This window comes from Pteropus vampyrus, unplaced genomic scaffold (assembly GCF_000151845.1).
Source record: "Pteropus vampyrus isolate Shadow unplaced genomic scaffold, Pvam_2.0 Scaffold143, whole genome shotgun sequence".
Lineage (NCBI taxonomy): Eukaryota > Metazoa > Chordata > Mammalia > Chiroptera > Pteropodidae > Pteropus > Pteropus vampyrus.
This window is the reverse complement of record NW_011888924.1, coordinates 2,316,139-2,326,507: the sequence shown is the minus strand read 5'-3', so window position 1 is coordinate 2,326,507 and position 10,369 is coordinate 2,316,139. Positions and strand designations below refer to the sequence as shown.

At 41.3% G+C, this 10,369-nt stretch overlaps 1 pseudogene; it reads left to right on the top strand.

Moving 5' to 3' along the window:
• Positions 1 to 9,097: 9,097 nt before the first annotated feature.
• On the top strand, positions 9,098 to 9,216 carry LOC111744928 (annotated as a pseudogene).
• Positions 9,217 to 10,369: the final 1,153 nt, after the last annotated feature.

Below are 10,369 nucleotides of genomic sequence, written 5' to 3'. Positions count from 1 at the left end.
GTTTCTGAGCCACCTGCACCAGAATCCCCACTATACATATACACTCACTCGCTCATACCTCCCTACCCATTGGATTGCTCTCATACTCCTTGAACCCCTGGGTTACAAACTCCTGCAGCATCTCCAAGCATGCACACAATGCTGCGCCCTGCATCTGGCTGCCAACAGGGACCTCCTGCTCACTATCAGGCCCCACTCACATAGGGTCGTCAGAGGATGAGGCTATAATGAACAAAGGTGACTGGTCTGGAGGTTCCAGCCACTCTGAGAGCTGGGAGGATGAAAAATGGTGACCAAGTGGATAAATTAAAATATTATAGAAGACAGTGCAGAGAGAGAAAGCAAACCTCATAGAGACTTTGAGGGTCACTTACATTTCAGGAAATGGAAGAAGAGGAAGAAGTCTGTTAGATGATATAAAGAATGATCAGTTAGAATCAACACTGGCTTTGGGGTAAGACATAGCCAAAGAGAAACCAAGGGCTGATCGAGAAAACCGTGCCCCCAAACCTGCAAACCTTGAATCTTAGTTTTCCTATCTCTTTGGCTGTTCTCTCGGTTTCTTTTGTGGACATGTTTCCTTCTACCTGTTGGCTCAAGTGTCATTATCCTCAGGCTCTGTCCTACTTACACATCCCCTGAAGCCTTTAGCCCACTCTAGGTGACTTCAGTTGACACCCAATGAGCTCATGTTTCCCAAACCAGCATCTCTTGTTCAGACCTGTGCCCCGATCACTTGTTCCTAAGCAACCTTTTGATTAGTTTTCTCACTTCCCTGGTACCAGCAATTCAAATTCCCTGAATTCAAACACAAATCTTCTGCTCACCCAGTCCTCTATGCAACCCATCAGTCCTTATTTTGGGAGGAACACGGCCTGGCTCCAACTGAAAAAAAAAACAAACCCCAATTGGAGACCTAAAATTTTATAGCTTTGGAAGTAACCTGCACAGTGAGATAAGCTGACCAACTCATCCCACCTTGCCAGGGACCTTTCCAGTTTCAGCACTAGAAGTCCCACATTCCAGGAGCCCTCTCAGGTCCAGGCAAACCAGGTGGTTGGTCACCCTATAGAGAGGTGTCCTTTATGAAATATTGGCAAGGGCAAAGGCCAGGGAAAAGAATGGCTGTGACTATCAAGTGCAGACATTTATGAATACTGGAGCAGCAGGTAAGGAGCAGATAGGCTCTAGCTACTCCCTAGGGCCCCTGGGGCCTTTGTACATGTCCGCAGGAGCAGGTGGGAGCAGTGAGATAGAAAAATTTGGGTACCAGATGAATGTAGTCTCACTTAAACCCACAGGCTGAAGAGGCACAGGGACTTTCGCAATGTATTTACATAGCCCAGGGGACACCACATCCACAATTTTGCCCAGTGCTGTTTTGTCTATGACTCTATGATACAATTTAATGACTACATAATATTCCATCAAGAGGATTTTTGAGTTTGTTTCCAAATTTTTCTTATTATAAATAACACTTCATGAATATCTTCGGGCTAAATGTCTTTTTTCTGTATAAAATTATTTTTCAATAGTAATTTAAAAGTATCTTTAAGTGTATACGTTATGAGGTGTTGTCTCATTTAATCCTCTCAGCATCACTCTGGAGTGCACATCATTTTCTCTAGGTGGAAACTGGAGCCCAGAGCTTATGTAATTCGCCCAAGGTCACATAGCTTGTAGTGCATGATGGAGACAGGATTTGAAACAAACACCACTATACATCTTTTTAAATATGTTGATGGTAATTTTTGATTAGTTCAAGGTTGCATCATCTCTTGCCTGGATTTGCCCAGAGAAGGTGGCATCATTGGTGGGGTGGGGACTAGGGGAGGACTTGAGCCAGGCAGACAAGCTATTCTGGACTGCAGGAATGGGGGAAGCAAATTTGGAGGGGCGGGCATGTCTATGGGATGCCTTTACTTACTCACTCGATAAATATTTATTGACCACCTACTATATGCTGATAGTACATACAATGCTACTTTGAGAAGGATAGGGAGGGAAGGCTTCTGTGAAGAGGTAACATTTGAGCTTCAACCCGAACATGAAAGAAGGCATGTATATGAAGATCTAGGGAAGAACCTTCTGGGCAAAGTGGACTCAGCATGTTTGAGAAACAATAAGAAGACTAGCTGTGTTGGGCATCTCTGGGACCCTAGGCAGGTTTCCTGACCTCTATTTTATCATACGTAAAATGATTGTAGTACCCACCTCATAGGGCTGTTATGGGTATTAAATAAAGCAATGCATCTAAGAAGCCCAGTATAGTGCCTGAAACTCAGGAAACAATAAAGGTTAGTGGTGATCATTGTGATGATGATTTTATTTTATAATAAGAGACTACTGAGAAGTGTGTGGAAAGTAACATTAAATTGTCCAATGCTAACATTCAGGAATCAGATCTGAAATCAGTCCTAGGTCTACCATATAATAGCATGATATTCCTAACTGTTTACCTCTTTGCACCTTAGTTTTCTTAGCTATAAAACAAAAACTAAAATAGTGCTTATTGCATAGGGTTGTTTTAAGGATTAAATGAAAAAAAAAATACACATAAACCATTTAACACAGGCTTAGTAACAAGGGAAGTTCTCAAAAATTTTCTCTTTTGATTGTTGTCTTTTAAGTACAAGGAGATTAAATCTCTACCATCCATGATCATTCCAGGAAGAATACTACCGTTCGCGTCAGCCAAAAACCCGTCTCTGACTTACCCCTCAATTCCATTAGCTAAGTGAATAATCTCCTATTTGCAGCAACAGGACCTTAGATGTGTTTTGTTCTTTACATCCATGTGTGTGTTAGTAATGCAATTCTTCTGTAAAAGTAGTACAAGTGAGTATATTCTCCTGACTTAAAAAAATTAAAACATGACATTTAAATCTAACGCACAGTGAGATGCTATTTAACATCCATTAGGATGGCTGCAATGAAAAAGGGAGAGGGAGAGAAATAACAAGTGCTGGTGAGGATGTGGGGAAATTGGAACCCTTATACCCTGTGGGCAAGAATGTAAAATGGTACAGCACTGTGGAAAGCACTTTGGCAGTTCCTCAAAAGGTTAAATATGAGTTTCCATATGACCCAGCAATTCTACTCCTAAGTGTATAGCCAAGAGAATGGAAAGCATATGTCCACGCAAAAATCTGTACACAGACGTTCATTGTACTGTTATTCATAATTGCCAAAAAAGTGAAAAGCAGCCAATGTCTACCAACTGATAAGTGGATGGCTAACTGAAATTTGGTCTATCCATACAATGCACTACTATCCGGTCTTTAAAAGGAAGAAAATGCCGACACACGCTACAAATGGATGAACCTTGAAGACACTATGCCAAGCGAAAGAAGCCAAATATTGGACAAATGTTGTATGATTCCACTTGTATGAGTCCCTCGAGTAGTCTAATTCATAGCGACAGACAGTAGAATGTGGTGGCCAGGGGCAGGGAGGAAGGGGTGAGGGGAAGTTAGTGTTTAATGGGTTTGGAGTTTCGGTTTGGGATGATGAAAAAGTTCTGGAGATGGATAGTGGTGACGGTTGCACAACAATGTGAATGAACTTAATGCCACTGAACTATACACTTTAAAACAGTTAAAATAGCAAATGGATTTTATGTTATGTATATTTTTCCACAATTAAAAAAATACGCTTAGTGAAAGAAGCCAGACTCAAAGGCCACATATTGTATCATATGATTTCATTTATGTGAAATGTTCAGAACAGGCAAATTATAGAGACAGAAGGTAGAATAGTGTTTGCCAGAAGATGGAAGAAGGGAGAATGGGGAGTGATGACTGCCAATGGTTACAAGGCTCTTTTTGGGGGGCGATGAAAATGTTCTGGAATTATATGGTGGTGATGGGTGCATAACCTTGTGACTATACTAAAATCACTAAATCGTACACTTATTTTAAAAGGGTGAATTTTATTGTATGTAAATTATATCACAATAAAAATTAATAAAAATAAGTAAGTGCTATAAAGAATTGGGAAAATTATAGATATGCTTTAAGTCTCCTTTAATCATTATTAGCAATATTATTAGCAACTATTATAGTAACATTTCTAATCCCTTTTCTAACATTTACATATGTGTATATACACAAACACATATAAATTTCCAAAGCAAATATGCAAGATAATTTGACTTCTTTTTCTTTGTGGTTTTTTATACTTTGAAATTTTTATCTTTTACTGTGTCTATGATTCTATAACTTTTTTTTTTTTTCCTCTGTGGACTTCCTTTCTGCCTCATATGGACTCTGACTAAATTGACCTAGTTTTCTCTTTAATCAGACCTCCAGGAACCACTTCATTACCATGGAAAATTATTTAACAAACTTTATTTTGACTATTGTTAAAAATCTTTTTCTTTTATTTTTGGACAATGCAATCACAAAGTAAAAAAAAATGTTATCATTTACTTGACCGGTAAAAGACAACATTTATGAATAAAATTTGAAAAATATATGCTGGCAGGCTTACCTGATGATAAAAATGATTGCAGCTGAAAGCTGTGTCTGCCAGACAATAGTTTTGGATTTGCTGTGTACCCTGAAAGCGGTAAAAAATGTATCGCCCAGCATCTTGATAAGGAAATCAATTACTTACCTCACTCTGAGCGAAGAGAATGAAAGGATTTAAAAAAAAAGAAAAGAAAAGAAAAAAGAATAACCAAAACGGTAAGAATAAATCAAGCTGGGAAGAGACATACATTTCAACTAGGATTGCTTTGCCTGAAGATAAAGTCTTTATGCTTTCAAATATTCATGGCGATTTTTATTCCTTCCTTCCTGAGTCCTGAACACCCATTCTAGAAGCTACCAGCTGCCAGCCTTCAGCCACACCCGATGTCATTTTTCTCAGCTTGTCAGGACAGTTACTCAAAAGAGTCACTTTGATCCTCCCCACCACAGGCATCCCATTGGAGAGCCCCAGCCCCCGCTGGCCTGGCAGCAGAAAACAAATTTAGTTTCCAGGGGGAAGTTGCACATAATCTTTTTTCTGAACTGGGTTTCCATCCTACTCAAGTTACTTCTTTTGGCCCTCACTACTCCCTGAAAGGCCCTGGCAGATAGGAAGTGAAGCAACTATAGGTTATTCAAAGCCCCATTTAGTCTTCCTAATGGGTCATTTTCACTGAGCAATATAGGGACAGAATATTTTTATTTCCTGATCGACTAAAGCTACCCCAAGTAATTTCAGCCATTTCATTATCTTCTCACCCTCACAAATGCCGCTTTCTCAGCCAGGAAGCTATAAAGCCAATGTCTTAGGAGATTCGGAATTTTATTAAAAATGTATTTGCTTTACTCAAAAGTGAATGTAGGTTAGCTTGATCATAAAACGAATGACCTTTTTTAAGGGGAAGGGGAGGTGGTAAATGAAACATGGAGCTCATTTGCCAGCTGATGCTGAAGGCATTAAATAAATAAGAGGGTGGGGGGTGGGGGGAAGTCCAACACGTTGGCTGAGACAGTGTACCCACACGGTCTGAGACTGGAAGGAGAGGATCTGCTTTACTCTGCCCTGGGAGCACGCGCACGCGCGCACGCGCGCACGCGCACACACGCAAGCGCACGCATCCAGTGGATTGCCCTCAAAGGCCGCCATGGGCAGACTGGACCTTGTTTCAAAGGCTCTGCCCTCGGCCAGGGCTACTGTAAAGCAGTCACTTCTCAGGACTGTACCCTGCTTTGCTGATTCTCCTCCACTTTCTGTCATGATCAGGAAACCAGACCCAGATCACAGAGGCAGGGAACAGAAGGCAGTCTTGCAGACATGTCTCAGCCTGCTTGCATACATCAAATCCCTCGGCCAGAGCAGTGGCCCAGAAATGAAGGAACTGAATCCCAATCTAGCAAGGGGCCTCAGATGGCCTGCAGCTCTGCCTCCTTTCTACCCACCTCCCACTAAGGGGCCTTGCCAGGCTACAGGACAGGGAGTGAAGAAAGTATTATCGGCTCTTCAATCTAGCCCTGCTTGCAATCCTTTCTTAAAGATGTCAGATGTATCCTTGCCCTATAAACACCCAAGAGCGCATTTTGATCAGAATCTTTAAGCTGTGTCAAGGAAGAATTCATGGTAAGGCTGGAGTTGAAATGTTTTACGAACAAAGCAAGGCGTCGTATTTAAAACCCCGATCACTGTGGATCTGAGCGGACAGGAGTCAAAGACAGATTTCAAGGTGAGTCTTGAGCAGTTAGAAGGCATGGCAGCGCCCTTAGGCTTGGGCAGTGCCCCTGCTCACTTCCGGGGGCTGATGAAGGGGTCCCCAGCCAGCCTTCTGGGCATCCTCATCCCCTGGGTGACATCCTCATCCACTTGCCAGACCTGCTGGAGCCTTGGTCCATTGGTTCCAGACCAACAGCAGGGGCGCCACCTCCAGGCCATTCCCAAGAAGTGTAGTTTTGTGAACCAAACTGATAACTCGCAGATACCTTCATTCTGGGCAGTGTGTATTCAGCCTTAAGATGCAGCAGGGCAAAGAGCCTAAAGAGGCTCTTGGTTTGGGGATACCCTCCCCTAGGCAATTCTAGAATATTGGGTTTCTTGGAGCTCAAGAATCTGGGTGGTTTATCTCCTACTTTTCCACCCTGTCTGCCCCCTAGTGACCTCAGAAAAGAGATAGGATTCCTCCTGCATCAGCCTCACTGCGTGTTTAGTTTCAGGACTGCTCTTTATTTCTAACTTGTCCTTGTCCTCCCTCAGATCAGCTTGGCCATGTACCTCAAAGCCAACTCTTCAGTCTGTCTCAGGGAGTCGCTAGCCTAAGTGACTTCCTCCTCTGCAATAGCATGTGAAGAAACCTGTAATGATTAAATGACTAACATCCATGACCCTGTAGAAAAGACAGAATTGCTAGTGAGCTAGGTGGCCTTCAAGGAAGGGAGTCTCCATCTCCTGACAGCCAGTAGTGCCTGGAGTACACTAGGCTTAGCTCACACCTCATTACAGCTTCGAAGAGTTGGATTCTCCCATTTTCCAACTGAGCAACCCAAACTGTCACAATAGCTGGGGTGGCAGGGAAGCCCCACCTCCAAAGCCCCATGGCCTGAGACTTTGTAGCCATGCCAGCTTTGTTGCTGCTGGTCTAAAGGGCTCTGCCAGACCACCATGCAACTGGCTAAAATCCAAGTCCACCCAAAAGTACGGAATGCACAGGGTCCTCTTCCACCTGAACAGCCATCAGTGCCCTAGCAGCAGGACCACACACATCAGTGCTGGGATTGAACAGGACTACTCAGCATGTCACTGAGGGTCATTCAAACTCCTGAACATGGTCCGAGGGGACTTTTGGTGGCCCTAAAATCCATCAGCTCTTGAGCTGCAGGTATTCTGGCTTAGACAGCAATGGTCCTAAGGGTTAGTATACCCTCTCCGGGCCCCACTGATGCCCATGGCCATCGTATCATCATGGTGGGAATTGGTACCCTGATTAAGGTGGCATCTTTCACCCTCTAGTTTGGACCTTTCCACTGGATTCCTTGTGAAATACATCAATCAAGCTCAAGAGAACTCTCCCTTTGCTACTTCCTGCCCACCAGGAAACACAGCTGTACCACTCATCTTAACTCAGCAAAATTTACATACAGTTCGCTATATTCCCACGGCCAAGATACACTGACACACATCAATCATGGCTTCCATTCCTTCAACCTTCTAAATCACCAAGCACCAGCAAATTGCCAGAACCTCAAGAGTTTGCACCGTAAGAATCACCTCGAAACAGAGGTCCCGCTAGAAGTAGACACTTATACAGTCACTTGATTTCCAATAGAAGCATAAAAGCAACCTGGCGAAGAGAGGAAACTGTCTACAACAAACGTTGCTGGAAAACTGGATATCCGTGTGGAAATAAAAAACAAAACAAAAACACAAATCTCAACCCTTTACCTCACACCACACGCAAGCATTAATTCAAGATGGAGTCTAGCCTTCAATTTAAAAGCTAAAACTCTAAAGTTTTTAGAAGAAAACACAGCAGAACATCTCTATCACTTGGATATAGGCGAAAGTTTCTTAAGACACAGAAAGCAATATGCATAAAAAAATTAATAAATCAGATTGATTAAAATTTAAAACTTTTGCTCACCAAATCATGCCATTAAAGAAATGACCAGGTGAGGCACAGACTGAGTGAGTGTTCTCAAAATATACATCTGACAAAGGAGAGGTATCCAGGATATAAAAAGAATTCTTAAAACTCAATAGTATGAACAATCCATTTTTAAAAATAGGTAAAGGATTTGAAAAGACACTTCACAAAGGAAGATATATGAATGACCGATACGCATATGGAAAAAAAAAAAGGGCTCTCCATCATCTAGTCATTAGGGAAATGCAAACTAGAATCCCAATGAAAGACTTCTACACTCCCACCAAAATGGCTAAAATTCAAGACTGGAAACACTAAGTATTGAAGAGGATGTAGAGTAACTAGAGTTTTCACACATTTTGGTTAGAGTTTAAAATGGCACAACAACTTTGGGAAAATGTATGACAGTTTCTCATAAAATTAAACATACACCTTACCTTATGACCTAGCAAATCTATTCCTATATTTAGCCAAGAAAAAACGAAAAAATGTGACCACACACACAGAGTTGTATGAAAACATTTATGGAAGCTTTATTTATAATAGTCAAAAATTGGAAAAAGTTGTCCATCAACAGAACAGCTAAAAAAAAAAAAAAAAACCTGGTATTTTATACAATGAACTATTACTCACGAGTAAAAAGGGACCACTACTGATAGACACAACAACATAAACAAACCCCAAAACATTATGTACAAAGTAAAGGAAGTCAAACACATATGAATTTCTGGAACAGGTAAATCTGAAGTGAAAAAAATCAGAGATCTTCCTGGGGAGATGAGGGAGAGATTGACTGGGAAAGAGCACAGGGTGACATTCTGTACCTCTACAGAGATTTGGGTTATATGGAAACACATTTTTCAAACTTATCAAAGAGTATACTTAATATCTGAGCATTTCGTTGTACGTGTTTGACATAAACATATGATATATATGTGAAAGATACTCATGTTAGTAATTTACTTTGAAATACATAAAAAGTAAGATGGGTTAGTCTACGGCCATGCCACCCTGAACGTGTTCAATCTTGTCTAATCTTGGAAGCTAAGCAGGGTCGGGCCTGGTTATTACTCGGATAGGAGATCACCTAGGAAGACCAGGTGCTGTAGGCGTTTAAAAAAAAAAAGTAAGATAGGTTGATGGATTAATAGATGAGTGGAGAAATGGATAGAGCTGTGATAAAATAAATAATAAAATGTAAATTATAGAATCATTTCTATAATTGGTGGGTATATTGATAATTACAGCACGATATTTTCAATTTTGGGGGAGTCATAGGACTGCTTAACTGAATTGACCATTTTTTCAATTAGAGTCGACATTTAATATTATTTTATATTAGTTTCAGGTATACCGCATAGTGGATAGATATGTATATATATGGGAATATAGTTAATAATATCGTAAAAGGTGAAAGAGTTATACAATCTGAAGAAAAACCAGAGCATAATAATATTGTAATAAGTATGTATCGTATCAGGTAGGCACTAGACTAATCAGGGGCATTACTTATTTTTGTTTCTTTAGTGGTAAACATACGTGGATGTTTGTTATATTTTTGCCATAGTCTTGTTATTGAAATATTCCATAACAAACAAATTAATTAACAAAGAAATCAAATGAAGTTAACCAGGTGATTCTAACATCCACTCCTGGACTCTGAGAACTCAGGAGTCTCCATGCTCAGCTCGCTGAGGGCCACATAACACCTATCCTGAGTGGGCAGAGATGAATTTCCTATGGCTGCTGTAACAAAACGTCACAAACTTAATGGCTTAAAATAATGCAAATTTATTATCTTACAGTTCTGGAGATCAGAAGTCAGAAATGGAGGCTCTAGAGGCGAATCCATTTCCTTGCCTTTTCCAGTTTCTGGAGGCCGCCCACATCCCCTTCTACCATCTTCAGAGCCAGCAGTGTAGCATTTTCAAATCTCTCCCTGACTCTGACTCGTCTGCCCCATTCCCACATTTAAAGGACACTCGTGATTCCATGAACCCCACATAAATATTCCAGGATCATTTCTCTTGCTTTAAGATCATCTGATTAGCAATCCTAATTCCATCTGCCATTTTAATTTCCCCTTGCTGTGTAATATAACATACTTACAGGCTGTGGACATCTTTGGGGGACCATCACTCTGCTTACCGCCGGACTCTGCTCACCTGTAAGGAGAGTAAGGAGAAGTACTGTGGTTGATGACATGCACATGCCTCCCAGCCTGGATGAAAATGGAAATGCCGGCTCTTGCACAGCCATGGCCTT